The sequence below is a fragment of the Myotis nattereri genome (genome assembly GCF_964212035.1).
Source record: "Myotis nattereri genome assembly, chromosome: 10".
In the NCBI taxonomy this organism is placed as follows: Eukaryota; Metazoa; Chordata; class Mammalia; order Chiroptera; family Vespertilionidae; genus Myotis; species Myotis nattereri.
In genome coordinates, this window is record NC_138085.1 from 70,558,348 (window position 1) to 70,583,243 (window position 24,896).

General features: G+C 43.1%; 1 protein-coding gene and 1 pseudogene across 2 annotated transcripts in view; one reads left to right on the forward strand and one right to left on the reverse strand.

Annotated features, from left to right (window-relative positions):
- LOC308526024 (ALK tyrosine kinase receptor-like) overlaps positions 1-24,896 on the forward strand; it is a 308,499-nt gene that overhangs the window by 125,091 nt on the left and 158,512 nt on the right. The gene's annotated exons all lie outside the window — the stretch shown is intronic.
- LOC308526363 (ferritin light chain-like) lies at positions 20,367-20,894 on the reverse strand (annotated as a pseudogene). The gene has a single exon. The product of its transcript is annotated as a ferritin light chain-like (transcript).

Sequence of the window (24,896 nt, forward strand, 5' to 3'; positions counted from 1 at the left end):
TCCTCCCCATAAACCCCAGGGTTCCTTGTCAAAGCACCAGCCAGTGGATTGGTCTCAGCACAGAGCCAAGGATGTTGGGTGTTTGACATACTGGACCTTCCTGGCAAAGTTGTTTTGTGGTGCAGCATAGGTCCTCATACAGGGCCACTCACCTGTGCAGAGTCAGGCCTGTGATTATAGGGTTGAGGTGTTTTGGAAAGAAGCAGGTTTACTCAAAATAAAAGTCCATGAGGGGGAGGTAGGGCTGAGAAACACATCCCACAGACAGGGAATTGGCTACTAGCTTCGGAATGAAATCACCTCATTATGGAAAATTGCCAGAGGACCCCTCACAGCGCCTCCCCACTGGCCCCCAATAACCCTTACCCCCCAAAGTTAAAGCTGTTAGAGAAGCTGCTGGTGGAGAAACTTCATAACCATTTCCTCATAGGGATCCAAATTCAAAATCACTTCTTCATACATCCAAAGCAGCTCTGGGCTAGGACCTGGAAGAAGAGGCCTTGCCTTTGCTATGTTGGTACCCAGCAGCTCCTTAGACTGTGGGAATATTTGTCCTGCACATTTCTATGCTACTTTGCCTCAAATGAATTTAGAAGCTGCTGTGGTTAGGAAAAATATAAACTCATTCAGAAATTTTTTTTCTTATTGGCACATAATATCATTGAGTACTAGCGTACACTCATCGGCATGCATGAGTTGACAAAAATGTTTAGCTTTAGAATAGATCTTCATTCCCAAATAGGTTTGGAACGCTGCTTTAGAATATTTAGTATTCCCTCACCAGAGATGAAGAAACAGTCAGGGAGTAGCTGACTACAGGTTTCTGCCTGTAGTCAGCGAGGGTGGGCAGGGGACATGTGTGTTAGTTTATGGCCAGTGTGGTGAGGTCACCCTTCAAACTGCTCTGCCCTCCAAATCTGCCTTTGCAGGGAGAGGCATCTGGGGAAGAAAGGGCTGTGCTTTGCATTCTGCAAAGGTGCATGGAAGAGCACTGCACTGGGAGTCAGAAAACCTGGGTTCTAATCCAGCTCAACTGCTTCTTATCCTTGTGGCTTGGAGCCAGTGGATTCCTCTCTTGTTTCTTTGTTTCAATGCTCACATCTGTATAATGGGGGGAGGGGGATCTCCCTCGTCTTCCTTACAAAGATACTGAAAAGTAAGAAGATGTAAAACACTTTAAAAACATTTAAAGCAATTCAGCCAGATTCAGGCTGCTACTGTATTTAGGTGTTAATGCCAAAAGCAAATGTTTTTGTTTCTTTTGACACATTTAGCATCAGATCTGTGGCCTGAATTTATAAAAAATTGACCAGAAAAAATTTCTTGGAGTCTTTCAAGGGCACCCAGTTATGGTTCAGTTGAGTTTAAACCTTGGGACATTGCAGAATGAAATTGGAAATCGCCCTGGGTAATGTAGAGCCAAATTGGGCCTTAGAGCAGGTAGCAGGGTGACTTATTTTTTAATGTTTCCAACATGAAGGAACACAATTGATTTTTTTTCCTCCTTAATCCTTCCAACTCTCTAGCTTTTATTGTTTCTAAAATAAGATAAACCAAGCAGGTGTTATTTCAGCTCTGTAAACAATCTTTATTTTTCTGGCTGATAGGAATAGAAATTGAGACGGAGACCAGGCTCGCTAGAGGGGGAAACAAGGTAATCAAGGAAATCATTGATCTTAAGACTCCTACCACCTCGGCAAATGCTTGCAGTGGTCATGCTCTCCCCCCCCCCCGCCCCCCACAACCAACACACCTCCAGTCTTGTGGACACCTCCTGAAAGTTCAGAGCCTCTGGCAGCGAAATCTTCAAATGCTCTGGTTCCTTACACGGATCAAATCATACTCATTATTTTCTAAGATTCGTGGCTGCTCTAAAAAATGACTTCACCTTCTTGAAGCAGGCAAATAATTGTCAAATGATTTTATTTTAATGTTTCGGTGCTAGGAATGCTGCAGGGCTTTCCATTTTATTGCACATTCTGAAATTCTCAACCTGTTTCTCCTCCTTTTGTGTGTTTCTGCCATGGGCAGAACGGTTAGCTTCAGAGGCCTTTTCTGAGTTGGCAGACCCTCAGCAGTATGCTGATAAGAGGAGAAATGAGACTGAATGGGCCTCGTGGAGGAGATGGGCACTTTTTCCTGGCCGTGGACTACACACAGCCCCACTCTCTCAAGCTTCAGGAGCAAGCGGCAGCTGGACACGTGCGGCACAGAGGATATCCCCTTAGATTCCACTTGCAGGCTCTGGAAGAAACCCAGCGAGCTGCTGCTGGAGTGTAGGTAGCCACTCAGCCAAGCCTCACTCCTTCGATTGACACCCCCTTGCTCATCCTTGGGTGTGACCCTCAACTTCTTGGGGAGTAAGATTGGGGCTGCTGGCTAGATGACAAATCTGTTTTTCCTTCATCCTACCTTCCAGGGCTACTCTGTAGTGTTGGGGTAGTATGTGAGGGGAGAAGCAGCAGGGTATAGAGCCCAGTAAAGTCTTTGGGGTCAGATGCACCCAGTTAGATGGTGGTAGCTTTGGGCAATTACCTTAGCTTTCCAAGTCTGTTTCCTCATCTTTAAAATGGGGCGAACATTAATACCACACGAATCTCAAAAATGTTAGTTATATTTATCATCATTGTTATTTTATGGTTATTTTTGATAATATTTCTAGGGTTTGTGTATGTTTTCATCACCAAAGATGAGAACTTGTGGTCAAACCAAAGGCAGATCTGAAAACAAGAACTGTTCCAAAAAGCTAGAACATGAGAACATGAGCACTCCCTTTGCCTCTCTGCCTCACCTGGCTACACATCACCTCATGGAACAGTCCTGCCTCAGAACTGTCCCTAAGCTTCGGCAAATTGGAGCCTCATCCAGGCAGAGCCCGGCAGCTGGGATCCTGTGCTACCTCAGAACCAGTTGTCTGCTGTAATTCATTAACTCAGGGCAGCAGAAGGCAAGAGGAGCAGAAAGCACAATTATTAATAGAGTCACAAAAGAAGCAAGAAGCTGAGATGCTCATACCCAATATGTGTGTGTCCCAAAGCCTTCACCATCCCCGGGACCACAGGTCAGGCCAAACCCCAATAAAACTACTTCACCTGTCCCAGCTCCATGTACCCATGCTCCCTGAGACGGCTTCTCCCTGGCAGCGCCTCTTCCACGAAGTACTTCTCGAAGCTGTTTTTCTTGGTGGGGAGCCCTCATTTCTTCTGGTTAAGGCTGCCCTTGAGATATTGACATGAACCTACTTTCAAGGGTTTGGGGCTGTTTTAGGGGAGGGGGCCACACTCCGAATACCACAAGCCTCAGAGAGAATGTGTTCCCATCCTGTAAAATAGGAGGACTCATTTCTCCTCTCCCTATCTTGTTAGAATCTGGGGAAGGACTCAGTGAACTAAAAAATGCCAGTCTAGTTTCCATATGGACAAGCTGTTGGGCTAACTCAAAGCTTCTCGTAGGTGGGCCAATAAATGATTGAGCTCATGAGGGTGGAGGTGTTTGGGCCATGGAGGAAGCCATGACCTCTTTTTCCTTGGGGACTGAGAGGGTGAATGGGGTTCCACAACCCTGGATAGGAGCTTCCTTCTTCCCAGCATGGTTAGATCTTTCCTTGGGGTTGGACCTGAGGACTTCATTCAAGGATAGAAGGCAGAGCCCTGTCTGGGACCCATAATCCTAGTTAGCAAGGGCTCCTGTGGGTCTTTCTGGGGCCCTTAGGATATGTATGTAACTCTATTATCTTTTCATGATTAAAGGGCCTTTTCTTTGGACTCATGTTTGGAAGGAAGGGTACTTAGTACCTGAGGAGCTGTTTTAAAAGACAGTCCACCAGCCTCCACCCCCAAGGCATGTCCTCAGGAGGGTGGGAATATAGGAGTGGCTTGAAAAACTGCTCTGGTGATTTTAATAAGATTATCTTGCACATAAAACCTGAAGAAGGAGAAGGAGGAGAAGCAGAAGAGGAAGGGGAGAGAGAGGGGGAGAGAATATGGGCAGCTGATTCATAGAGCCATGAGTGGGGAGTGTCATTCCAGAGCAGACCTGGGCCAAGCATTAGTGTGCATGGTTCCTGATTCAGACATACTGGAGCTTGCCCCAATGTGCAATTAATGGGGTAACAGATACCCTTGCAAAGCACATAATGAATTCAGAGCTGAGAGGCACTATGTGGGTCCCTTGTTGTGGGTCTTGCATCTTTTAAGAAGGGAAGTCTACTCAAACATGCGTGTGTGTGTTCCCAGAGGAGATAGGCAATCTCAGTTTATTCTAACCGTTTAGCCCAGAGAAGAGGAGATTTAGGACTCACTTGATTCATTCTTTTGTTTGTAATTGGTTTCTTGTAGCTTTCCAAAAAGGGTTTCTTGTAGCTTGCCAACAACCCTTTACACCTTAGTGTGAGTTGAAGTCAATTTATCTTTTCTTAGGGTCTTGACACTTTTGAAGGGAAAGGTTGACAATGTGTGCTGTGATAGGCTCTTGTCTTCCATAAAGGAACTTTAGGCATCAATAGCAGGTGTAACGGTGTTTGGGGATGGGGATGTTCAAATATGAGCCTTCCAGGGACTCCTGAGGTCATGTCCAGTGTACTTGGGCCTAACCACTGAATATTGCTGGTTTGTTTTTCTTGGAGCAAAATGGTTAGTCTTAATGGGGGGTGGGGGGGGGGGTCTTTTCCATTTTGGAAATTCTATTGAGTATTTGTTGAGCATTCACTCTGGTTAGGCCTTCTGTTGGGCATTAAGGGGATGGTGAATTTAAGATGATGGTTTTTCTGGTCTCCCAGGCTGAGGTGAGGAAGGGGGACAGAGACATCAGCCCTCCTTCTGAGGTCTGAGATATTCTCCTCTCCCTTCAAAGCTGATGTGCCCACATGGTGACTCAATGGTGTCTATTAAGAATATAATGGAAATTTCCACTTTAATTGGTGTGAAGCTACTTGTTCATTCATTCATCCATTTGTTCAATGTCTACTACTTGTAGTTAATTGTTCCTGAAATTAGTTTTTAGGTTTTATTATGCAAACAATCTTTCTTAAGAGCACCTGTTTTCAAAGATAAGTTTTCAAAATTTCAGACTAGTTGGAACATATTATTATGAATAAAGCACTGATTAGAAGAGAAGAAATTGGTTATTTTTCCTTCAGTTTCTTAAAGGGCAGTTTGAGGAAGGTCAAGTTGAAGTTCTAAATAAAGAGGATCTTTCCATCAGTCAACGTTGGCCACTCATGGATTAATGTCTCTCCTCCCCTCCCCCCACTTTCATCCCCTCTCTTGCAAACACACTTGAAATCTTGTGGAGGAAAGGCAGAGGGATCAGCTGTAATTGCCAAAGGCTTTGAGAGGGTACGTGGACTTGGTGGCCCCCTGAAGAACCTTCCAACCCTGAGATCCTGTGAAAAATAAAGGAATGCATGAAATTCATCTCAGAGACTGTGGTTCTTTTAGCATAAAAATATTTACATGGCTTATTACATTATGTTTCTGCAGGATGAATAGAAAGGCTGGCAAATGCATGATAGATTCTATTTTTCTTTCCCAGATGAGAAGACACTTGGAATATGGCTCAAACACATGTTTGGAGTAGAAAACATAAAAGGCTTAGAGTGTAGTAGATATCTCAAAGCTAGCAACTGGGAACAATTATAGGAACTTTTGTTCCTATATTGGCCTAAAGTTCTAGAGTTGTAGAGGAGTCCAGAAAACATCAGGTTTCTCTCACTAACAGATTTCCTAGTTATATGAGTATATCACAAAACACAAATAGGAGAGATGCTAGAGGCAGCATGGGGGCCAAGTCCTGTGTCAAAGCTGATTCCTAGGTAGAAAACTGAGAGTTTAGTGTAAATTACATTAAGTCATCTTATTTAAAGGGTTCAAGCAAAGCTGAACTTTTTCATACCATTCCTTATGTGTCTTCTGAAGATCCAGGCTCCTACAATTTGGGTATCTGTCACTAATAAACAGGGACCTGGTCCAAATACCAACTTTATGTCAGGAATGCATTGCCAGAGATTCTGGTATACAGTTCTCTTTTTTTCATAAAAAATTATTGTTTTAAAATTGATCACCAGTTGCTTTTTTATTAGACCTTTAAAGAAACCTATTGTTGGAAGTATTGCCTAATAGCAAAGAGAAAGACTATGGAATCAAACAGACCTCACTGGGAATCTTAGCCTTGATTCTTTCTTTTTTCTTTTCTTTTCTTTTTTCTTTTCTTTTCTTTTCTTTTCTTTTCTTTTCTTTTCTTTTCTTTTCTTTCCTTTCCTTTCCTTTCCTTTCCTTTTCTTTTCTTTTCTTTTCTTTTCTTTTCTTTTTTCTTTTCTTTTTTCTTTTCTTTTTTCTTTTTTCTTAATTCTCACCTGAGGACATTTTTCCATTGATTTTTAGAGAGAGTGGGAGAGAGGGAAAGACAGAGAGAAATATTGATGGGAGAGAAACACAATTGATTGTCTCCTTCACACACCTGACCAGGCCCCGGGCTGGGGAGGAGCCTGCAACCAAGGTATGTGTCCTTGACCGGAATCAAATTCTGCACCCTCAGTCTGCAGGCCAGTGCTCTATCCACTGAGCAAAACTGGCTAGGGTGCCTTACTTTTGTCTAGCAGTGTTAATTTATAGAGGTTACATATCTTCTCTGAAATTCAGTTTCCTCATCTATAAAATGGTAAGAGTTACAACACATATACTACAGGGTTATTATAAGGATGAAATGTTATAATATTCAGAGTGATAAGTATCTGACTCACAGTAAATAGTGCATTAAGATCACTATTATTATAACTGATTCTTTCATAGTGGGGCTTGACAGTTTGGACCTATAGACCTCGCACCTGGAGGTCAAGAACTGATCTCAAGAAATTCACAGTCTAGAATCATTGTTTCATTCATTCATTTGTTCATCCAAAAATGTTTATTTAACACCTACTCTCTGCCAGGCACTATTTTAGGCACTTGATGTCCCTGCTCTCATGGAGCTTACAGTCCAGGAGAGTCAGACAATGAGAAAGTAACTAAACTGATATGTATTACAGGTTGGGATGAACAATGTGAAGGAAACAAACAACAGGCAGTGATAGAACATATCAGTGTGCAGGACCCTCCTCTGATAGGGTGGTCAAGAAAGGACTTTTTGAGATGGTGACATTTAAGGTGGGCCTGAAGGGTGAAAAGATCTAGCCAGGCAAAAGAACGACTGATCACTCCGTTAGCACGAAAGGTAGACACAGTTTCGCCAGGAGTACTCCATCCAAGTAGAGAGCTCCAGTTTTCTTCCTGTCTGTGCAAGAAGTAGACTTTGCCAGGAACTGTGAGAGTTTTGCTAATTTTATTGCACATCACATCACAGTTCTCTAGGGCTCAGCATTTTTTTTAGGATGTTGCACCATATATTAGGGTCCTCCAGAGAAATAAAACAAACAGGACATATATGAGATTTTTTTACACATATTTTATTGATTTTTTACAGAGAGGAAGGGAGAAGGATAGAGAGTTAGAAACATCGATGAGAGAGAAACATCAATCAGCTGCCTCCTGCACATCCCTTACTGGTGATACACCCGTAACCAAGGTACAGGCCCTTGACAGGAATTGAACCTGGGACCCTTCAGCCTGCAGGCCAACACTCTAGCCACCGAGCCAAACCAGTTAGGGCTATATGAGATTTTTGATAAGGAATTGGCTCATGCAATTATGGAGGTTGAGAAGTTCCATGGTCTGACATCTGCAAACTGGAAACCCAGAAAAGCCAATGGTGTAAATTGGCTCCATGGTGAGTCATAATGAGTAAGAACCAGGAGCATGGCTGATGGTGTAAGTTCCAGCCCAAGGGTAGGAGAAGATTGATGTCTCAGTTCAAACAGTCAGGAAGAAAGAAACTATTACCTTCCTCCCCCTGTTCCATTCAATGGACTGGATGATGCCCACCCCCACTGGAAAGGGGTATTTGCTTTATTCAGCCCGCCAATTCAAATGCTAATCTCCTCCAGAAACACCTGTAAAGACACACCTAGAAATAATGTTTAACCAAGTTATCTGGGCATCCCTTGGCTGAGTCAAGTGGACACATAAAATTAACCATCACACATCACCAGGATACAGTCCCTGCCCACTGCTGAAGTGCAACTCGTGAGAAAAGAACGAGCTTTAGATCCGGACCCGGAATACAACCTTCTCTGCCATTTCCTAGTTGAGTGAGCAGAGGCAAGCTAATTCTCAGAGTCTCCGTGTCCTCATCTGTAAAATGAGAGTGTGGTTTCTGTTGTTGGGAATGAAGTTGAAAGGAGATAATGCATATAAAAGCTTCAATATAGTGCCTTTTATAGAGCAGGCACAGAATAAGCAAGTTTTCTTGTGGGATTATATGAAATAGTGGAAACCCACTCCTATTTTCTACCCTATGTGGTAGAAAAAGGAGTCTTTGGCTGTGTGGTGGCTGCACATTCTTTGACACTCCTCCTTTCCCTTCCTTGAAAATGGGCTTACCTAGGTTGCTCACACCTGACTAACAGACTACACAGAGTTGACACTGAGTGACTTCTGAGGCTACATTGGGAAAGGGAATAGCTTCCATCTGGCGCTCTCTCTCTCTCTCTCTCTCTCTCTCTCTCTCTCTCTCTCTCTCTCTCTGGATGCCCTCACCAAAACCCTGGGAACCCAGCCACCATGCTGTGAAGAAGGCAAACAGCCTCATGGAAAGGCCATTTCTAGGAGTTCCAGCCACTGCCCTGGGTGATGTCCCAGCCAAGAGGCAGCATCAGCCACCTGACATGTGAGTGAATGAGCCTTTGGTTGATTCCAGCCTCCAACCCTCAAATCATCCAGTTGACTGAGCAGAATAGGGATAAGCTGCCCTGCCAAGCCCTGCCTACACTGCAGATTTGTGAGCAAAACAGATGTTGTCATTGTTTTAAGCCCTAAATATCGGAGTGGTTTGTGACAGAGCAACAGATAGCTGGAAAAGCACACTTCCGTGTGTTGGTCCATCCTGTCCCAACCCAGAGCCTCTCCCACTACCCTGGTCCCAAAGTAGCAGAGAAATTAGGAAGGACACTGTACTACGGTGGGATCTTGCTTTTTCCACCAACACGCTGCAAAGTTTTGGGCAAGTATTTCTCCTCCGCGGGCCGCAGGTCCCTCCAGTGTAGTGACTTTGGATTAGATACTCAGGAACTTGCTAATCCCATGGCCATGTAGGAAACCCATATAGAAATAGGCAAGCCCTGACCGGTTTGGCTCAGTGGATAGAGTGTCCACCTGCGGACTGAAGGGTCCCAGGTTTGATTCCGGTCAAGGGCATGTACCTTGGTTGCAGGTACATCCCCAGTAGGGAGTGTGCAGGAGGCAGCTGATCGATGTTTCTCTCTCATCGATGTTTCTAACTCTCTATCCCTCTCCCTTCCTCTCTGTAAAAAAACCAATAAAATACATTTTTTTTAAAAAAGAAAGAAATAGGCAAAATGCTAGCTTTTGGTAATTTGGGGTTGCAAGTCTAAGTTTTACATGCTTTAATATAGAACTCACTGTTCTCTGAGAGCTTTCTTTGTGAATTTTCAACTAGAGAAAACAGACCAAGCACTTCTGATCTGTGAGGGAGATTTTGTATGTCTGGAGACGTCCGTGTGAACCAGGAAATGGGCTTGGTTGGAGCCTCATAGGCCTGTCCTGATGCCATTGTCTAGTAATTCTCATGGAGTCCTCATTAGAACCTGGGCCCTGAAGAGGCCTGCCATGCTGGGGGCCCATTTCACACCTGCAAATTCTCTGAAAGTTTAAACAAAAACTAGCTAACTGAGTTTTAAGCCCCCATCTGTTGACAGATGATCTCTAAAGGGTGCTGTGTGTTTTATCATTTCACTTTCCTCTGAAGAAGGATTTAAAATCAATTTAGGGGTCATGTTCAGACTTTGTCAAACTACAGGCTCCATGTCAAACAAGAATCAGTCCTCAGGGGCTCTCTAATGACAAAGGGAAGGGGATTTGGGCTGTTCTGAGTATCCTTGTTCTCTCCCCGTCCTTTGCCAAGGGGCTGGCTTTCTTTTGAAGTCTGTTGCCTCCTTCATTTATTCTTTAATTTCAAACCATTGACATGAGTCTGCTCTATCTTGCGTATGTGATCTAGGCTTCTGTGATGAGCAAAAGCTAGCCTGAAAGGGCTGCTTTGAGAACCAGATCACCATGCCAAACATCACACCTCTAAATGAAACAGAAGAAACTCTTCAAATTAAAGGACACTTCTGGGCAAGCTTTGGAGGGCGGGGAGGGATGATTGTAGAGGCTTTAGAGATCTCAGCTAGTTTATGGGATATCAATCTTGAAAAATGGGTTGGTTGGTTTGTTTTTCTCCCCCTGCTCCCCCCCCCCCCCCCATGGATAGGCAGATCATGAAACTCCATGTCAGAAAGAATTACTACTAAGAGCCCAGCAAGAGCACAAGTTGTTTTCCTTGGTCTGATTAAGGCTGCTGAGATTGGATTACATCCCTGTGCTATTGGGTTTCCTCTCCTCCTACTGCCTAGAGCTTGGCCATTATTGTGATGTTGGCAGAGGTGCTGCCTAAGTGCAAGCAATGCTTGGTGTTATCCTGAAGGATGGCCAGCGCAGGGAGGGCTCCGTTCATCAGCTGGGCTTGGCAGTGGTCAGCCTGCTGGGGGCTGCAGCTGTGTGTAGAGCTGGCTGTTCTGGGACACTCCATCTGTCGTAGAGCAAAGGAAAACGAGGGAATATGCGGTTTTGCTCACCTGGCTAGAATGAGAGAGAAGGTCAGGTTTGACATGCCAGCATCTCTTGCCTGGGGGTCCCTGGTCCTGACCTGTGGTTGTTGGCTTCTGCTGGTTGGAGCACTAGGTTAAGGGATCAGTATCCAGCCTTGGGTTGCTAGCTGGGGGAAGGATCTAAGATACGGACATAAGGGATGTAGGTAAAATCAGAGCCAGGAAGGACCTTGGCAACCAGTCATTCTAGCCTCTCTATATTACAAAGGCAGAGTCTGAGACTTACATCCAGGAAGTGATTTGCCCACAGTCTGTCACAGGCTAGACCTCCGGTCTCTTCTTTCAACCCGTCCCAGGTCTCAGTTCAGGTTGCAGCCTGTCAACGCAGGCCCTTGATCATAGGGGTGACCAGAGGAGCATCATGAACCCATACCTGCTATGAGAAAAGCAGTTTAGAGTGTTTGCCCCATGGTTATTTGTCACCAGGGACACCTTAGGGTTAAAGAGGGCACCTTACATAACGAACCTGGCCCTGCAGTCTCCTCCAGCAACGGGGCCGTGGGCAAAAATAACCTCCCTGCCCAGTTCATCCACAGCCACGCAGGCCCTGCCATGCGGTCAGGTGTCTTCAAGCCCCAGGAAACCGTGTGGAAGTGAAGCTGCTGGTGCGGAAGGGGCCAGCATACTCACCGAGGCAGATTTCTTTGCGAAAGTTTTTAGACTTTTTTTTTCATGGCTGAGGAAACCTCTGAGCCCCGGCACTCTGAGTAAGTGGTTCTCCTCCCAACCCCACCTCCTCCTGCAAACCACTCTTGGGCCCAGTCAAGGAACGGTCAGGCTTTGCCAGCTGGAGTCTTTGGTGGCTAAGCAGGAGCCCTGCAGCTTGACTATGATTCAGTCCATCTGGACGTGCCTTCAGCTTGCCCTGAAGATTTTTATAAGATAGAAGCCAGAGAGGCTTTTGTCTTGAAAGAATCACCATGAATGAATCTAATTCTAAGAGAGGGGCAGGGCTGGATCTCTGTGAGCTCCCAGTGACTAGGTGAATGTCACAGGAGGAGGCATGAGCTGATTAGCTTTGAAACCAAGCAGGTTCACCTGAAGGCTCTGAATGGATCTGACCTCTTTTTCAGGTTTTTTTTATGAAGATTGATTGGCTTCAGTGTGCTGCTTATAGAAATGTTTAAAAATCACACATACTTATGTTAGTGTGATTTGTGTATCTTATTTGACATTTAATATTGATAGTTTTCATTACCATTTAGAACGTAATACTTTCTTTCATTTTAGAAATGTTTGTTTCTTCTTCTTTTTTAATCCTCACCTGATGATATTCTCCATTGATTTTTAGAGAGGGTGGAAGACAGAAGGAAAGACAGAGAGAAATATCTATGTGAGAGAAACACATCCATTGGTTGCCTCCTGCACACGCCCCCACCAGGGCCAGAGAGGATCCTGCAACCAAGGTGTATGCCCTTGATCAGAATCAAACCCGGGACCCTTCAGTCCACAGGCTGACACTCTATCCACTGAGCCAAACCAGCTAGGGCTAGAAATGTTTGTTTCAATAGCCCTTGAAGATACTATCATTGTCTAAAGACAAGAAAACAATCTTTTTGTCAATCTGATTATCATTCTGTCTATGTGTCCATCTGTCTGATTGTCCATTTGTCTGTCTTTCCCCCCGTATCATTTTGACTGTCCTCTGTCTGTCTGTAACTGTCCCTCACTTCCCCTCCCTCTTTCTGTCTTCTTCCCACTCTTTCTGACTACCTTTGTTATTGAATTTCCTGCTCTGTGGAAAGGTTATTCTTTGTTAATTCATTGAGCTGATAGAACTCCTTTGTACCAGCCTGGCGCTTAATGACCAAGGGAACTGGCACCGCAGAATTGAGGACAGAAAACTTCTCAATGTCATCAAAACGTGAGACTCAAAACACCCGTCTCTGACCTCACATCAAAATGCAATAGAAGTTCTGCTAAAATAGGGAATGAATATGAATGGTGTAGGCACTCAATAAATGTTTGCTGAATTGAATGCAATAAAAATGATAAAAGAGACATTACAAATGCGTTTTTTAAAACTTCATTACATGTACTGGGAGATGTTTTTGACATTTTATCTACATTCCTAGTTACATCTCTAGCACCAGGCACATATGATGATAGAACTCCTTGCGCTGCTATGTTGTCAATCAACTGGCCTCAGTCAAAACCCATGCTGGCCTCCAATAATTTGATTCTAATGAGGGAAGGGGAGACTCATATTAAAGCAGGCATTGGTATATGCTTGGCATTTACAATACACATCTCATAAAATCTTTTAATATTCACACAAGGCAGACTTTTCATCCCCATTAAATTTTTTAACATGAAAAAAATTGAGACTTGAATATGTTCATTAATCTGCCTCAATCACATACCTAATAAGTAGTCAAATAGAAATGTAAATTCAGGTTTATCAAACTTTACAAATATGTAACCATATTTTTCCCACACTTTTCTTTGCTCCCTTGAAATCATATCATAGAAATTATTGTTTGGCTATGTTTGGATATAGAAAATGCCCTTCTATATTCTAACTTAGAAACATTTCATTTTGAGTCTCATGAAATTTTAAGCATAAAGCTTTATATAAGGCAAATGGCTTATTGTGTTCTTACCATTTTTTAGCTTTAATTAATTCATTTTCAATAGAGGATAACTGGGTTCAATAGCCCCTGTTTGATCATTTCAGCTTTTCATCCGACACCTTTTCTTCATGTTGATAAGTCCTAAATCATGCCTCGAAATTTTCTTGGTCTTAAAAACATGGACAACCTACTCTACATGACCAGGGATTGATACACAGCCTGCTTATGATGACCCTATAACTCTGGAATGACAACAAACAGGAGATGACTGTGCAAGTTAAAGAATTTGCTCAGTGGGCTCATAAGCTAAATTATGCTGTCAGGATATAAACATGGAAGCCTATTTTATGATAAAAAGTAATGATACATAGAATTTGAGCATGATTCTTCTGCAAAAAGAATGTGTACATTTGTAATGTGTCATTTATTTTTCAACAAAATCCATTTGGTTGTTCTTTTTCTATTGACACAGGCTCCTAGCTCCAGGCCAGGGCCACTGTATGTGAAACTCCGTTTTGTGACTGCAGCATCCAAGCACTTGGGTAGTAGTTGATGAATAAATAAATGAGTTTAATGTAATATGACTCCTCCCTGACCTGAGGCTCTTTAAAAGCTACTGCCAAAGCCATCTTTCTATTTTGCTGTTGCTGGTGATCTCTTAGCCTCTCAATTCCTCCCATGCCAACATCTGGGTTTCAGGGCTCTCCGTAAGCCCTCCAGGAATGCACTGTTGCCCTTGTCCCCTCTTGTGCCTGTCTTACTCTTTCTCACTTTAGCTTACTCTCCTCTGGACCTATCTCTTCCTCCTGGGTCTCATTCCAACTCCAACCATCGCCCACCCTTGTAGACAAGACTGTGCTGTTCTGGGGAACTAGCCAGAATGTTTCCCAGTGGTAGATGCTCAGGGAGGATTATATAAAAGGAAACAGACGCTAAGTTGGGAAGGATGGTAGAGGTAATGCCTCTCAGTAGATTCTTCTTTTCTGGGCAAACCTTGCTCATGACAGATGTCCCTGCCACCTGCTGCTTTGCTCTGGACTCCTGGTTTGTCAGTTCTTTTCCTAAAATAATGCCAAGAACTGAAAGCAATATTATCTATGTGCTTTGCCCATTGCAGAGCCCAAGGGAGTCACTGCTGCCCATAGTCTGGAGGTTTGCTGTTAGTGGTGTCACTTAAGATTGGAGTTAATGTCTTTTTAGCAGCCATGCTGCATTGATGCTATTGCTATATAAGAGCTTAGGGCAGTCAAACATCCAGGCTTGAGTTTTTGGGGTTTTTTTCTTCTTTTTTTACATGAAATGTTGTAAAATCAGCACCTACTGCAACATTCCATTCTAGAGTTATGTAGGAGATATTTTTACATTTAAAAAAGGAATTCACATTTAACAGAGCATTGTGAAAAAAATATACATAAGCTACCCATAATTATATCATGCAAAGATATCTACCACTAACATTTTAAGGTATAGCTTTCCAAGCTGTATTATATGTATTTATCTCTAGCTATTTACCACTTTTATATTTTTTTTAACCAAATTAGGGCCACACTGTTTGCAGTGTTTTATAGTCTGCTTTTTTATTGAACATATTATGAAAATACTAGAGGCCCGGTGCATGACATTTGTGCACTAGGGGGGAGGGCATTCCTCAGCCCAGCCTGTGCCCTCTTGCAGTCTGGGACCCCTTGGGGAATGTCCAACTGCTGCGGGCAGGGAGCACGCCTAAGCTGGCAGTTGGACATCCCCAAGGGGCCTTTAATGTTGCCATGGAGGTGAGAGAGGCTCCCGCCACCGCCGCTGCGCTCACCAGCCATGAGCCTGGCTTGTGGCTGAGCGGTGCTCCCTCTGTGGGAGTGCACTGACCACCGGGGGCAGCTCCTGTGTTGAATGTCTGCCCCCTGGTGGTCAGTGCGTGTCATAGCGATCAGTTGTTCCACCATTTGGTCAATTTGCATATTAGGGTTTTATTATATAGGATAGCTTCATCAATAAGTAAATTGCTGCAGCATCCTTTGAGTGGACAGTATTGTGTTTTAAGTATATACACCCACAGCGTTTCAACCTTTCATCTATTCTTATGGAACTGTTTTCAATCTTTGGGTATTATCTGGGAGCATCATTGAGGCTAAGCCTTGTGCACATCCATAGTTATTTGGGGTGTTTCTTGAATCGGTAAATCAATGGATAAGTCATTTTAAGACTTTTGATACATAAACAATTGATATTTTGGAAACTTTAAGGAGTATTGCATTTTATCTGAATTGGGCTTAGATAATTTCAAATTTTGACTCTTTTTCTGTTGCATCAGTTATTACTACAAATTTGATAAGGAATTCTTCCATTTCTTGTCATTGATTTTTTTTAATAAACAAGATAAGGTCACTCATTCTGCAAATATTTACCAGTGAATACTGAAAAAGGCACTGCTAGGTTCTGGGATTAGAAATTCAAGAGCACATAAGCCTTAATCTTGGTCCTCTTTTATTAATACAAGAAGCATTGTTCCATTAATAAACAGTTTGAGACATTTTATTTTAGACTTGCTCCCTTCCTTAATGCCCTAAATATAAGTTACTTTGTCAAATTTTAAAATGCATTGTCAGAATGGAAATAAGGGCAATTCAGCATGAGCATGACTTTTTATTTTCTATCCTGGATATTCTTTTTTTTAAAAGGCAAATGTTTACTGTAGTAAATAAGAAAAATTCAGAAAAGTATAAAGAAGAAAATAAATGACCAAACCATTCAAAGACAATTACTGTTAATTGTGTATTTTCTTTGTATATTTTTTACATAGCTGAGATCATATATATGCAGTTTTCCAAGCATAAAATGTAAATATTTCCTCATGTTATGAAAAACTCTTTGAAAACATTATCTCTAATGGCTTCATAATATTCCATCATGGAAATGAATTAAAAAATGTAGAGTTTGATGATTAATAGTGAAAACTCTGAGGTAAGGTTGCATGGGCCCTGGTCCTGATGCTGTCATGGGATAGGTCAGCTTGTGATCTCAGACCAATTACTCAACCTTTCTATGGCTCAGGTTTTTTTATATGCAAAATAGAATATTTATAATCTCTATCTTTTAATGTTTCTATAAGGAATACATGAGACAATTCAAGTAAAGCTTAAACCAGGACTTGGCACATAATTATTCTAACGACTGCTAGATATTTAAGTTGTTTCAAATTGAGATAGCATTTCCTACTATAAAATTACTGAAGAATGCAATTGTTAACAAACATTTTTATTACTTCAGAATATTTTTAGGGTAGAATCAAAGTTTTAAGATTCTACATATTGTCAAAATTGTTTATATGCATTTATCTACAGGACAGTGCAGTTTGTTTTCTCTGTAAGGAGATAGTTATGCCCAAATCAGAATCACCTGTGGGACTTTGCAATTCTCCTCTCATCCTCTCCCCACCATCCTCCCTCCCCCAGATGACAAGTGAGAATCAAAATCTCCAGAGCATTTGAGACTTATCTTCTTAATGTCTTCATATGCAAATTGAGGATATCACTATGTGTTTCCTAGAGTTGTGATAAATAAATAAACAAAATGAATGAATGTGTATAGGGCTTTATACATACTAAGCACTCATTGTTAGTCCATATTTCATTATTATTACAAATAATTAACTAGAAATGTACATATTTATTTACTTTATTACCCCTCATCAGTTTTGGGAGTAATTATTTTAAAATTTGTTTTAAATTGTTTAAATTACTAAATACTAGAGGCCCGGTGCATACAATTTGTGCACTGGAGGGGGTTCTTCAGCCCAGCCTGCGCCCTCTCTCAGTCCAGGACCCCTCGGTCCTTACCACCCTCCTGCTCACTGCTCCTTACTGTTCGGCTTGCTGCTCCTTAGCACTGTCATGGAGGCAGGAGAGGCTCCTGCCACCGCTGCTGCACTTGCCAGCCGTGAGCCCAGCTTCTGGCTGGGTGGCACTCTCCCTGTGGGAGCTCACTGACCACCAGGGGTCAGCTCTTACGTTGAGCATCTGCCCCCTGGTGGTTGGTGCTCATCATAGTGACCAGTTGTTCTGTCGTTCAGTCAATTTGCATATTAGACTTTTATTATATAGGATTATTTTGAAATATTTTCTAAATCCATAAGAAAAAGTAGTATTTCAGTGTTTTAATTTGTTTTCCTTTGGTTACTGTTGGATTTGAGCTTTTCTCAAAAATTAATTAGTCTTTTGTATTTTTGTATGTATGTGTCAGAAAAAGTGAGGTTGAGATAGAGAGAGAGGAATATCAGGATCTATTTATTTTAGAAGGGTCTTGATTTTGTACTTCTTTTACTTTTTATTTTGGTGGAATATGTAGGTGTGGGAGTGTATTGCTCTTTTGATAGTAAGGATATTATCCTTAATCTGACCATGTCTAAACCTATTGAACTGGTTTTGTCTCTCTATGATCAGTATATATTTCTAAAGATTTCTAAGCCATCTGGTTAATTACACATTTTAGAATTTTAGGAGAGACTATTGTTTGTTTGTTTTTTAAAAATATTTTTATTGATTTTTTACAGAGAGGAAGGGAGAGAGACAGAGAGTCAGAAACATCGATGAGAGAGAAACATCAATCAGCTGCCTCCTGCACATCTCCCACTGGGGATGTGCCCGCAACCCAGGCACATGCCCTTGACCGGAATCGAACCCGGGACCCTCCAGTCCGCAGGCCGACGCTCCATCCACTGAGCCAAACCGGCTTCGGCTAGGAGAGACTATTGTTAAACTTCTAAGTCTATGGTCCCTGAACTCCATTTTATTTTCCCATTTAAAAAATCTGAAAACAATAGTCAGTTTTCTATCTCTGGCACAACTTAAAATCTTCATGGTTGCTCAGAGCTTCCATAAGAACCTGATGGAGATTTTCTGCAGCCCTTTTTGCTTGGACCTGAATGTGGGCAAGCAGAATAACTATAAAGAGCACGGAGAGGAAAACTGCATAGGTCTACAAATGTGGACAGTGAGGAAAGCATGGATAGGACTTCTGGGGTGTGCGCTAACAGGTATTGCCTCCCCCAACTCTGCCCAGTTCAGGGTCTGGATACTCAGTACAATCGCAGTGAATTTTAATATACCTGGAAAAGTACCTTTTTATCTGGTTATATTCCTCTAACTTTCATCTTCTGATTACAGCAATTTCTCAATAGTGGCAGATTTAATGGTCACATTTTCTATTATTTACAAATGACTCCAAATTGCATGATATACAATTTATTGTCATTTTACTGAGATAAGAATTTGAAGGTCTCACACTATTAGGCTGGGTGTGGTCACAAGTCACTTAGTGAGTGATTGCTGTTTTATGCTTACTGTGGCAATGCATTTTAAGAAGGTAATGATAAGTTATTCAAGGATGTAGGGATTCTAGAAGTCTCTGGATATATCTGCACACAAAAAAAGGGTTTACCCTGTGTGCATGGCCCAGGGAAAAATGATATCTCTCCTTCCCACCCTGTGCTAATCTTTTGTCAAATTTGAGCAATTAGCAGGGACATGACTTCACCTTCCTACAGCACCTTTCCAGGTGCACAGTTGTTAGCGATACAAGTAGTATTATCTAATTAGCCTGTGCTTCATTTACCTGCTCCAAATATTTTCAGTGCTTATTTCTGGCTGCTTCTCTTGAGCTGGATTGACATAGGGCACATTATCCTGATGAGATGGAAACCTGTGGTGTGCATTTGGAGATACTCGGGGAACCCAGGAAATATTTCATTTTCCATCCAGAGGCTTAATGTTGTGTAGATGCTGCCTGAGTGTAACTTACTCATATTGACTATAATCTTTTATTCAGCAGGCTACAAAGCTTAGTTTCTTATCCACCTAGGGTAGTGGCCATCATGCCCAGTGCTGCCCAGAATCTCCAATGACAGCGAGACCTGGGAAGTCCTGGGAGATAGAGTGTCACTTGCAGACAGAGTCCATTATCTTGGAAGCCACTCCTGGAATCACTGTCGAAAGCAATTTCTCAGAGATAATGCTCAAACCTTAGAAGGCTCTTCCTGCCACTATGATTGAAGGGACAAGGGAGGAAGCCAAGCCATCTTGGTCGGCAAATGTCATCAGTCATGATGAGCCACTAATCTTGATGAGACTTCTGATAAGACTGGTGTGATGAAAGATGAGGCAGTGGATGGCAGTTAACTCAGTCATTTGTAATCATTACTTTTGGGCCATTCAGTACCCATCCTGTGAAATTATTTTGTGCATTTCTCAGAGTAGAGAAAGGAGCCGAATTTTACCCTTTTTCTTTGGTGAAGCAGCCCAGCAGTTACAAATGCTTGAAGGGAATGTCCTAGGGCCCCATCACATCCAACTTCAAGACCCTTACCCAAATCACCTGCATTGTGTGGGTGATGACAAAGTGTTGGACACACCTGCTCTTTTCCTAACTGCCCACAGAGTAAGCCCAGAATTCTTTTATGGCTAGCATCTGTATTGCTGTCTCAGATGTTCCCAGGGCAAGATGCAGAGTAGATGGCACTCTCTATGGCTTCTTGCATGTGACTGTGGCCCAAAGCTTCCTTCCCCAGAAGTGTGCATTGGTGTTGCATGTGCTACAGATGGCCATGAGGTGTGTAGAAGAGATACCAATCTGGTGAACCCTCAGCACTCTGGGAGACTGGATTGGACCAGGAGTGGCTGAAGCGCTGGGTCCATTTGCCTCTAACTACGGGCAGCTTCTTCTATTTACCCCAGTGGGCCATACAAATATTAGCATTTTCTCTGTGTGTCATGATATAAAAAAAAGGTTAGGAAGCTCTGACTTAACCTCTTTGGTTTTCATTTTCTTTCTCTGGAAGTTGGGCTTTTATTGTTTTATTTGTTTGTTTGTTTTAATGTATTAATTTGTTTTGCTGCAAAAATATTTATTGTTTCCATTTGGTCCAAGCATGGGAGGGCTCCATGGTTGTTAAAAGCATGGTAGAGGGCTTCATGGTCACAAAAGCCAGACAGCAGGGGTTGTAGAGGGACCTCTCAAAGGCCTCTGGGCTCCAAAGGCTCCTAGTTGTGCTTGAGAGTGAACCTGTTGAAGAGATACTCGCCCAGCCCAGCCTGGGGGCTGGCCAGTGTGCAGAGGTGAGTCAGGTGTCGCCCATCTTCCTGATGTGGTTCACCTCCTCACCCAGGAAGTGGTTCTCCAGGAAGTCACAGAGATGAGGGCCTGTAGGTAGAACCAGGGCCTGCAGGTTCACAAGGGCCTGGTTCAGGCTCTTCTCCAAGGCCATAGCAGCTTTCCTGGTGTCTTGAGTTTTGCCCACTCGTCTTGGGGGGGCTTCAGCACATCCTGGAGTGAATGCAGCCACCGCACTGATTTTGCATCTTTAAGAGACGCTCAGCGCCCTCACTCTCGTGCTTCTTCTCTGCCAACTCTCGAAAGAAGCAGCCTACACCCTCCAGAGCCACATTGTCTGGGTGGAAATAGAAGCCTAGACAGGGGTAGGTGTGGGAGGCCCACAAATGCAGGTTGGCTTAGCGATTGACAACAGCCTCCACCTCAGTGGAATAATTCTGATGAGTTTGGGGGCTCATGGTTGTTTGGCAATAAGGAGTTAAGGTAAAAAACTGGTGTTGGCTGGTCTTGGAGGCTGAGGATGGCTGAGGTGGTTCCCAAGGTGATGACTGGAAAATAAATTGGAAGATGATTGGAGGCTGGAAGAAGGGGCGTTCCTGGGTCCTTTGAAGCAAGCAACAGATCAGGGGGACACCCAGATCTGTCTGAACTGTAAGTTGGGCTTTTAAAAAATTATCCCACAAGACCATTGTGAGGATCAAATACTTGAATGCATATGGGTGGGCTTTAAGAGCTGCTTCACGTTTATCAGATGTTATCACTGGCCACAAAGAGAGAGGACTCTGTCTCCAGTTTTCCCTTGTTGGCTGTCCCTTTGAAAGTGGGATGGAATTCCACTTTAAAAATCTTTCTCAAGTCTTGAAACCACTATACTGCATCTCTCATTAAAGTTCAAGCATTGACATAATACATTTTCTATAGTTTTGGGTTCTTGTGACTTCCTTTAAGGACTCTCCCAAGCAGAAGTTTCTTGCCTCCCTGTCCAGTGGTCCTGAGGGTACACAGCAGTGTATCTGCCTCCCCTGGTCTCTCTGCATTTGGATCCCAAGTCCACCCAGGCTCAGGCCTCTCTTCCTGCTATTGACCAGCCTTTGCTCCCTCTTAGCCTGTGTTGCTTTGGAATGGAAGTTTCCACAGTTTTAGCATCTGTGCTCTAGGGTATGAGCTGGCTGGTGTTGACCCCCAAGTACTTCCGAAGAATGACTTCACCTCTCTCTGCTCAGTCCTCAGACAGAGATGTCCTGGGTTGAGAGGAACTCCCTTCTGCCCTCTCTTTACCAGTCCTTAAGCCAAATTCTACCTTGACAAGTGTGTGAAAACCAAGTCACAAAACAATCTATAATAATAAAAGCATAATATGCTAATTAGACTGGATGTCCTTCCAGATAACCTTCCAGAAAAAGCCAGGGCTGAGAAGGAAGCCCGGGTCCTGGGTGCCAGTGTGAAGCTGGTGCTGGCAGCTGGGGGAAGGAAGGCCTACTCTTGCATGAATTTTGTGCATCGGGCCTCTAGTATAAAATAAAATGTTTAACACTTGTTTTGTGGATGCTGGAGGTATGGGTCATATTTGATTTTTTCTTTAGACCTTCCTGGACTTTTTCTGGTTTTCTTTAGTGAAGCTGAGAGTGTATTAAATTATATTTCTAAAAGATGCACTCAAGATGTGCTTCATGAAGGCAAATAACAGCTCCGACATTCCTTCATACTTATTGGCTCAAAATTACTGCCTCTGCTTTCTGAGCCAGGTGGTTTGGAGGGTGGAAGTCAGGAGAGAGGGAGAGGAGGCAGTGTGTGGGCCATTGAATTTCCTCTTTTCAGACATTGCTCTGGCAGCTAATTCCAGGGTGCTCATCTGTATGGTGGCAGCATGACTTTCGTGTTTTCCCCAAGGTGTTTTATGGTCTTTATATAATGGTACTTTGAGTAACTTTCCCTTGTAACTTCTAAGTAGGGAAAAATACCAGATGCTTGCTTTCTTTCTCTGCACTTTCCTTTCTTCTTTGTTTCTGCCCATTCCTTATCTCTTCTTTCAACTTCCTCCCTCTTCTTTTCTCTCTTTCCCAGCTGCTTCCTTTCATCTCTTCACCTACTATTTAAAGCAAAATAAAACCTGGCAATGAGAAAGAAAAGATTTGGTATGTTAGCCGGGGCCATGGTGAGGAGAATGCAAATATAGATTGATCATTAGGAGCTAGGTGGCTGTAAGAGTGGTTCCAGGGGCAATTTTATCCCTTTACTTTTCCAGAAGGTAATTCAGGTTTCAGATTGGTAACAACTGGCATATCTTCATTTAACTTCACCCTTACGGTTAGGGGAGGATTGCCTGAGAAATCGATGCTTAAATTGGGGTCCTTAAGTGGATGAATAGCGTTAACTAGTTAAAGAGTGGGATGGGGGCCAGAGAGGCCATTTGTCCTCAGTGAGGAGAACGCTGCAGATACCTGTGATCTGACCTGCCTTTCTGCTGCATGTAATTCAGTGTCTTTGGGCTTGAATAGACCCTTACCCTCTCTGTTTTCCCACCCCATCTAAATCTTTAACTAGTTAATTCTACTCATCTAACTTTAGGACCCCAGCTCAAGCACCAATTTCTCAGGCAACCCTCCCCTGGCCTTAAGGATGAAGTCAAGTCCCTCTTTAATACAGTCTCATAGGGCTGTGTATCTTTCCTTTACAACACATGCCAACATTGAGACTTACAAGTATTTGTGAGGTGGTTGGATTGCTGCTCCACCACACTCTAAGCTCCTCAGCCTATAAGCTCTAAGAGGGCAATGTTTAATTCTGCTCACTAATGCATCCTAAGTGCCAAGGGAAGAGCTTGGCACATAGGAGAGACTCAATAAATATTTATCAAATGAATTAATTACTCTTAGCTCCATACCTTTTGGCTACAGGACCTTAGGCAAGTTACTTAACCTCTCTGAGCCTTAGGTCCCTCAATGGAAATGGGGATAATAATCCCCCATTCAGAAAACTGTGAGATTTACACGGACAATGGTTGTAAAGCACCTCGTATTGTGCCTGCATACAAATAGGCACACACATGAAGTCATGCTTTTTTTTCCTTATTTTCTTTTTCATCCCTGAGTATTGCAGAGTAGCAGTTTAAAGAGGAAAAATTCATGGACCCCTATTTCCTTCCCCTCCTCCCTTCTTTATTCCCCTCTTCCTTGGTTGGGTGAGGCACAGAATGAAGGGTCAGAAGACCAGATTCTTGATTTTCCATTAATGAGATGACCTTGGCTAAAGCACTAGTCCTTGCTGTGTTTCAGCTTCCTCATATATGTGGTGGCAAGACATAAATAAATGGTCTTTACAGTCGTTTCCAACTCTCTCACCCTGGGTCTCTGCATAGGGGTCAAGGGTAACACTGACCACTGATATTCACAGTCCAAGATGAAAGGAAGCAAAGGGGAAATGCAGCACCAGAACCAGGAGAAGCAAATTAGGCTGTTGGCCTATCTATTTTTAATCCAAGCTGAGTTTATTTTAGTAAGACAGGTGAAGAATGTTTTAAAATGCATCATTATGACAATGCCCTTTGGTAGCAGCACAAGGATTTCTAGTGTATCTTTCTTCAAAAGAGCCTGAGGGCTTTGTACATACTGTCTCATTAATTCTCAGAGTGTCTCTACAGTTGGACGGGGAAGTAGATGAGTTCTGTTTTATATGCAGAGAAACAAAGCTTCCAAAAGGTTAAGTAGCTTACCCAAGGTTGCACAGTAACATCACTGTTCCCAGGAACCCAGGTCTCTCTATCCAGTACACCAGCCTGTGAGAGCATTCTGCTTCCAGGCTCTGGAAATGTGCCCACCCATGGGTGAGGTCTTTATTTTGAGCAATGTGATATTTAAAGTGTGGTTTCCTGGAGGACAGTCTCTTTTTCCTGAAATGAGAGGGATGACAAGTAGATAAAGAGGGATTGGGGGGAAAAGAGGGATTGAAAAGGCTAGAAGTTAGTAGAATATTTTTCCCCTCTTCCTCCTTCCATCCCAAACATCCTTACCCTGGACCAGCTAGGACCCCATCAAGGGCCTGGTTGCCATGGAAACAGTGCTAGCTGAGCTTGAGGCTCTGGAGAGCCAGCCGCGTTGACTAAAGGTGTGTGATTCTAAGTTACCTTCCTGGCTGACCTGAAGGGATTCTGTCATTCTCACTTAGAATGTTGCAGGCATCTGCAACCTGATCAATCTTTCTGCTGTATTTCACTCAGGGTAGCTGTTCTCCAGAGCAGTCAACATCATCTCTAAGAGGTCTGTGTTGGAGAGTGGCATTCCTGGTCAGTCCACATATCAAGCAGCCTCGGTTGTATGTCCTGTCCTGCTTCTCACTCTCTGTGACCTAGGGTAGGACTGTGGTGCTTTCTGAGCCTCATTCTTCTTGTTTAGAAAAGGGGTAACTAACAGGATGGTTATGGGGGTGATGAGAGGGAATGGTTCCGAAAGGCATCAGTGAGT